Source organism: Wolffia australiana, chromosome 7 (assembly GCF_029677425.1).
Source record: "Wolffia australiana isolate 7733 chromosome 7, ASM2967742v1".
Taxonomy (NCBI): Eukaryota; Viridiplantae; Streptophyta; class Magnoliopsida; order Alismatales; family Araceae; genus Wolffia; species Wolffia australiana.
This window is the reverse complement of record NC_135841.1, coordinates 6,107,141-6,114,447: the sequence shown is the minus strand read 5'-3', so window position 1 is coordinate 6,114,447 and position 7,307 is coordinate 6,107,141.

Here is a 7,307-nt window from a genome sequence, read left to right as displayed (position 1 = left end):
AGTTAGCTATGATGTGTATTTGGGATCACTAGAAAATGCTCTCTCCAATGTCCTCACAACCCTAGTTGGAGATTTAGTTGTATCATCTTCCTTGAGTCAATCTCCTCTTATACCAAGAACGGAAGATCCCCTGTGGACCACTCAATCACTTCCTTGTTGTTCTTACTATATGTGAGCAAACAATTATTTGAATCCCTTGATTAGAATTCATAAGTTATATTCAAAATAAAGCCATCCATCCACGGGATGTCCTTGGTGTCTCGGGTCAACATATCACTCACACAATCGTGACATGAATCAACATGATAAATGTTTAAGTAGAATGCCATTTAGGGATTCGTACCATATCAATTCAGTGAACTTTTTCTCTAAATAGCAACTTATAATTGGCCTAAGGCAAGGACACAGTCTGATCTCAATCAAGTTTCTATAAAAACCTAACTCAGGACCTGAAGTTTGATTCAACCTCAATCTCATTCTCGGTCTAGCTGACTAGTCAATGTGAATTTCAATGTCAACATTAAAAAATATTTCAATTTAATTTTGAAAAATATGAAAGTGGGTTCCCTTTCTCCTACTTAGCTCACCATTTCTCCACTTGGTCATCTCATCACATCTAACTACATTTCATCTATATGTCATCTTGATTGCCAAGTAGTGTTCAATATTCTGTGCCTAAGATAAGCCTTCATATTCATCATGATAAAAAAATATTAACAATTACGTATAAAGTAGAAAACATCTTCCAAAAAACAATATAAAAATATTCCACCTTTTTTAGTCTTCGGTTTCCTACACCCTCATATCCTTCAATTCACTGTCCTCCCCTTCAAAGCTTGGACATTCATTGAACCCAACATTTGACAGTCATGGTGATGGATATAGTTTCCGCAGAAAGGTGTCACAATCCTTCTTCACATAGAAAAAAGGCACTATGATGGACTGCTCGAGGCACAAATAGAAAGGAATTGCTTTGAAAGCACTACAAGGTGTAGATATTTTGCTGACCTGAACATACACCACCATTTAACTATAGAATCATGAGAAGTAATGTAACTTTCCTTCAGGTAATCGTCCAATTCTTCTATGGCAGATACTAATATTGCACTTTTGCCATTTCGCTGGGTTCCATCAACTCGATCATCCATTTTTCTTCATTTGACATCTGTAGTACGTGTATCCTCCATATTTGTCTGGTCACTTGAGGTTTCTTGAGAAATTAGCCCTTGTAAAAATAAGGGTTTTGCTTAACCCCGAGTAAACGAGCTCGAAGAAAGTGTGCTCAATCGACTAAGCCTCACTAAGGTGTTTCCCAATCGGCGAAGCCTCCTACGAATGAGGTGTTCTCAATTGGCAAAGTCTCCTTGGTGTTCTCAATCGACGAAGCCTCCAAGGATTGAGCTGAGGAGTTTTCGATAGGCGAAGCCTCCAAGTACTGAGCTTAGGATTTCTCAATCGGCGAAGCCTCACACCCAAGACTTGCTAGCTCATTTCATGTTCATTATAATTTTAACTTATATAATTTATTTTAATTATAATTTTAAATTTTATAATTTCTTTTATAAATTATAATTTTTGTTATTTTTTGTTATTTTCATTTTTATTTTATTTACATATTTTACGTTTTACCATCTTGTCCTGACGCTTATCTTGTTCTCATAAACCAGTTTTATACCCTATGATATGAGGGGGTATGTCTCTGATTTCCTAACTTTTCTGTTGTCATTCATTTTTTACCTATATTTGAATTCCCACTTAGTATAAATAGGGGAAGGCCTTGAACGAAATTCATCCAGGCCACAATTATTCAGGGGTCTTCCTCTTCTTTCTCCGCACACCTCCTCTCCACTTTCGATGTGATCAGGACAGCGTAACAACGAAGATGGAGGGCAAACAGAGATTCAACATGTCGAGAATCACAAGGATATGTCTAGAGGCTGCACACTTCCGCAGCTTGACTTGTCTTGGTCCAAGATCCAAGAAATCACGGATGCGATCCATGCATATGTTCTTTGTTTAATGATTTTAATGATGTCGTTATGATTCTGTTCAAGATTTCTGATGCACATCATTTCAGTTCTTCATCGATATCTATGCCTCTAGAACCCAATAGGGACATCTTAAATGATAAATTCCTATTTCCATACCCAACTCATGGCATAGATTTTGATAGTGATGAACCTGTTGTGGTGAATCTCTAGGTGTAATGACACATTTCCAAAGCCTAGAAAAAAATTTCTCAAAATGAAAGTTGCATGGTATTCATGACATTGTTACTTTCATCGTCAATTTCATCATTTATTTCTTATAGACATTGTAAATGTGTAAAAGTATGTAGCATATATTTATGAGAGAAATAATTAAATAAAATTTATGATAAATTAGATTACCGAGCTCCTTTTAAAACTCAAATTACAACTAATTTGTCACATGATTTTCATTGGAGAAGTTTGAGCCACTATCCCTCATAGTTATTCCCAAAGCATCAATCATTGCTTTGTTATTGCAAGAATTATCATTTGTATTAGGAAGCACCTATAAAAATGAGATAATACAAATTATGAAGGAATTAAGGATAATCATTCATAGTTGATTAAATTCCTTTTGAGTGAGGTTATAATCCTTCATCATGGAGTGCAATACCTCCGCCAAGTATTCACCTTAATAAAATACAATGAATTCTCAAAAATAGCTCATTCATAGAGCTGCCAATGCATGGTAAGCCCTAGTATGGCAACACAGTTCACGGTGGACCAAGTGTCCATTGTAAGAGACACTTTTTCAATAGGTTGGAGCAACTATTTCATCTTGTATTTTATTTTTTCTGGTGAAGCGCATCTTATTGTCTTCGCATTTGGAATAATTATATTTTCTAGGGTCATTTAAGTCACATCTTTTTAAAAATTCTGGTGATGTATAATTAAGAACAACATATCTGCCATTACAACGAGGTCCAACAATTAGTCTTTCATTCTTTCTACAGTTCTGCCTGTAATTTGGGTGCCTTGGAAAAATAATCCAAACACATGAAAAGTTTCTAGAACCCTTTAGCTCCCAATGTACTTAGGAATGAGAATTTTGCAAGTGGTTACACAACTTCAACGAGGTGGGAGAGGAATCAGGTGCAACATGTGAACTGATTGACCCGCTCAATTACCACCATATTATATCTATGTAAGATAATATTGTTTATTTTATATACAAACAATCTTTGATCTGGTTCGATGTGAGAGGCGAAAGTGGACCAACTGGTCGGCCACCCATAGAAAGGTTGACCAAAGTTTGGTCAGACCGTGTCCTTCCCTAGCTGTCATTGTCATAAATGTATAGAATTTTCATTTTCTTGTTTGGATTACATTTAATTAGCATTTTATTTTCTTTCTTGGGTCTGATGCATAATAATGATTTGGATAAATGAGACAAACATGATATACTACAGATAAATCCCTGTCTCGTGGGTTCCTTCTAATATTTCCATGCATGGTGGCTGATGACTGGGTCACACTCAGCATTCAACGCGAGAGGAGGGAATCATGTCTTGATCATTTTCTGTTTCTCTATGCAAAGTAATTTTTTTGGATGCCTGAGTAAGTATCAATGTAATATTGGGAAGTTTCTCCGTGCTGCAACCCTTTATGTTAGGTTTTCTTCTCAAATGGATAGAAAGAATAATATAGTCTTCAAGAATAAAACCATCAAATATTTTATAATTTTTACAATAAACACAGTTTTCTATTCATATTTCTCAATATTTTGAAGTTTTACTGGATCTCATTTCTTGCTTTCCCACTATATCTTTGTTTGTTGATAATTTGTCTCATAAAGAATGTAACAGAGTGAAATCAATTAATATTCATTTAAGTATGAAACCAATACCCAGATAATATGGAAAATCAATGTTTATAGTACAATAAGAGTTGACATTGACATAGGAGTTTATATGCGGCAAAAAATATTTAAAATAAAATAATTAATAATATAAAATATAATTTAAAGATGAAATGATTGAGTAGAGAGTTGATTTTTTGACTGGGAAGGAAACGGTAAGGAATGGAGATAAAGTTGAATCAGAACTTAGAAATGACTCAATGATATATATTTTAATTAAAAAAAACATTTGAGGTGGAGACAATTACTAATTTAAATATGTATATCAAACCCTAGAAAATGTTTTGACCAGCACATGGAGATAATTATTAAGATGTGGGATAGGATGAGAAATTACTTCGAGTATAGGGACACAAAACATTTAAACTAATATGCATTTGATGTTCATTCTCATAATGTAATAAAGAACAATGTGTTGATTTATTGTGCTTTGAAACCTCAGAAGGGGGGCGAATTAGGCTGTCCTTTAAAATTTTACTTCGAATAGTACTATACTCTTTGATATATCTTATCTATATTTTAAGGCGGTGCGAAGGAGGAAGATGACACCCGAGATTGTATACAGGTTAGGGCTAGTCCCTTACTCCTGTCCTGTGATATCCGATCGGAATTTTTAATCAGTACCTAACCAAGTCTTTATAGCCCCCCAAGATAAAACAGTCTGGTAATAGGGATACATGGGTATCTCCTATCTTGGAATTGAAAATGCAAATGACCTTGAGCCCCCTTATCCTTTGAAGGTACTCACGCTTCCTCCTCTTCTTCCAATGGACCACTCAGGTCCTTCAAAGCTGGCCCGATCTGCCTTCACTCAAATTTGTACCTATCTCCTTACAAGAGCCAATCAAATAACATTGTTGAGAATTCAAAATAATTCGATAGATTTTTCCATAAACTCATGATATGCACTTTAAATTTAGACAGAATGAATATAGATGTCAGGCTTGATACCTTTGAGTTGTGGTAGCCCCTGATCACTATTAATTGTTCTTAATATTCAATTGAAAATTTATCTCTATCTATGAAATTTAATTTTTCCTCAATAAGCAGATATTTCTCTTTCAACTATATTAATGACAAAAATTTAAACATTAAGAATAATTTTGATAGAAATTCTTTTATGTTTTAGTGTCTTTTCAATGTTTGTCTACTCAGCTCAAATTCAATAGTTAAAGTAGAAATAAATAACCCTAGAAAAATAACCCTCAACTCAAACCTGACAAACTTTGTGCAAGTACTTCTTTACTCCTCGTGATGTATGAATCAGTTATCCTACAGAGTTATTTTAACACACAAAGATTTTCTAATAACAGAAGAATATGTTCAACAAAGGACTAACTTCAGTATGGTAATCACGATCGGTATTCAATGTATTTATCCCACAAGTTTATAGATTGTAGTTTCCATCTCAGACATGCGAGAGAAAGAAATCTTCCACAGATTTTTCAATTTATGATATGAATCAAAGTTTGTTCTCCAATATTATAATTCTCTGAATCAAAGTTTCCACAGATTTCTCAGAATCTTGACAACGTATATGAGAAGTCAAATTAAACAATTATATTGAAATTCAGCTTGATAGATTTCTATGAGTTTTTGGAGTGATAAGCTTCAGTGAGATAAATTTCACCAGTAATATATGTTAACAAATAATGCAGATAAAATTTGTGTAACAAAAACCTTACGACATGAATTCGTTGTTGCCTGTTGAAGTCTCAATGTGTGCATTCCCAATCAGAGATCTGATAGACAGATTATAACAAATAGTGTTGATGCAGGATGACTAGAGGAGACTGGATGGGATAACGACGAACATAGGATATTGGGATGACTAGGGACGGGTAGGATAAAATCAGACCACAAACCACATGATCAATTCCAAAATAATTAAATCTGATGAAATAGTGGTGGTGCAGCCCCTCTCCTCTTCGAGGGCGGGAGTACTGTCTTCAACCACCGCGGTGATGCCAAGCACCAAAATCAATAAATCCAAACGATCATCTGTTTGAAGATTCAAAAACCTATTTAGCTAGCCGCTTGAAGATTCCAAATCCAAATCAAAGTCGACGGTGGTGGATAAACATTCGAGGAATATTGGATGAAGAACACGGGACATCAAAGAGTTTAGGAATACCTCAGCACCAGATAGTGTGTAGCAAGGTTGCGGGGAATTCTCGAAGTGTTATTGGAGAGCACGAAAAAGGGACGATTTGTCGACGTGGTGAGCGTGAGCGAGTGGCGTGGAGGGTGACTGGAGGAGGGAGTGGTGAACGGCCTGCGCAGCGGGCAGCTTGCACGGGCAGGGCTTGGGCAGGCGGCCGGCGTGGGCAGCCTGCTAGGGCGGCCGGCGCGGGCGACCTATGTGGGCAGCCTGCGTGGGAGGCCGGCGCGGGCGGCCTGCGTGGGAGGCCGGCGCGGGTGGCCTGTGTGGGCAGCCTGCGCGGGCTGCTTGCATGGGCAGGGCTTGCGCAGGCGGGCGGCGTGGGCAGCCCGCTAGGGCGGCTGGCACGGGCGGCCTGTGTGGGCTGCTTGCGTGGGCAGGGCTTGCGCGAGCAGCATGTGCGGGCGACCTATGTGGGTGGCCTGCGCGGCAGGGCTTGCGCAGGCGGCCGACGTGGGCAGCTTGCTAGGGCGGCCTACGCGGGCGGCCTGCGCGGGCAGGGCTTGCGTGGGCGGCTAGCGTGGGCAACCTACAAGGGCCGGCCTGTGTGGCAGCTTGCGAGGGCAGCGACCTAGGTGGATGGTACCTGCACGGGCGAAGGGTGGTCTGCGAAGGCGGGCGACTGGCGGTGGCGGTTCAAGGGGGAGAGAGGGCTAGGGCAAATCTTCCAAGAAAAAAGAAACTTCAATTCTTGAAATAAATTCGCCAAGTGTATCGTGCAACATTGGCCTACATATAGGCCTTGAAGGAAAGAGAAAAATATGAGAAATGAAAAAAAATAAAAGTAGACAACGTGTTATTCTGTCACGTCAAAGGGCAGTTCTAGATATGGTGTTGACGACGTGTCATGATGCATGACGGGGCGTGTGTTGGTGGAGACGCGACTGATACCGGTGCGTTGACTTGGTCGTTGCCAGGCTGATTCTACAGTTGATGTTGGCGACGAGTCATGATGCGGGACGTCTCGTGAGACGGTGGCAGCGTGTCCGCAGATGGTGTGTTGACGTTGTCGCCACCAAGTGTAGATAAAATTTGTGTAATGAAACCTTACTATAGGAATTTCGCGGTCATAAAATGAATTCACATTCATCTTTTGAAAGCTCAGTAAGTGTATTCCCGATCAAAGACAACAGGAATTTGAATACGAATTCGCAATTGTAGTTTGAGATATTCTCTCACAGCACCTTGTCAAACAATCTGGTTTACCCAGCAAAAGAAAAACACAACAGAGAAAGAACGAAATCCAGACTTGTCTTAC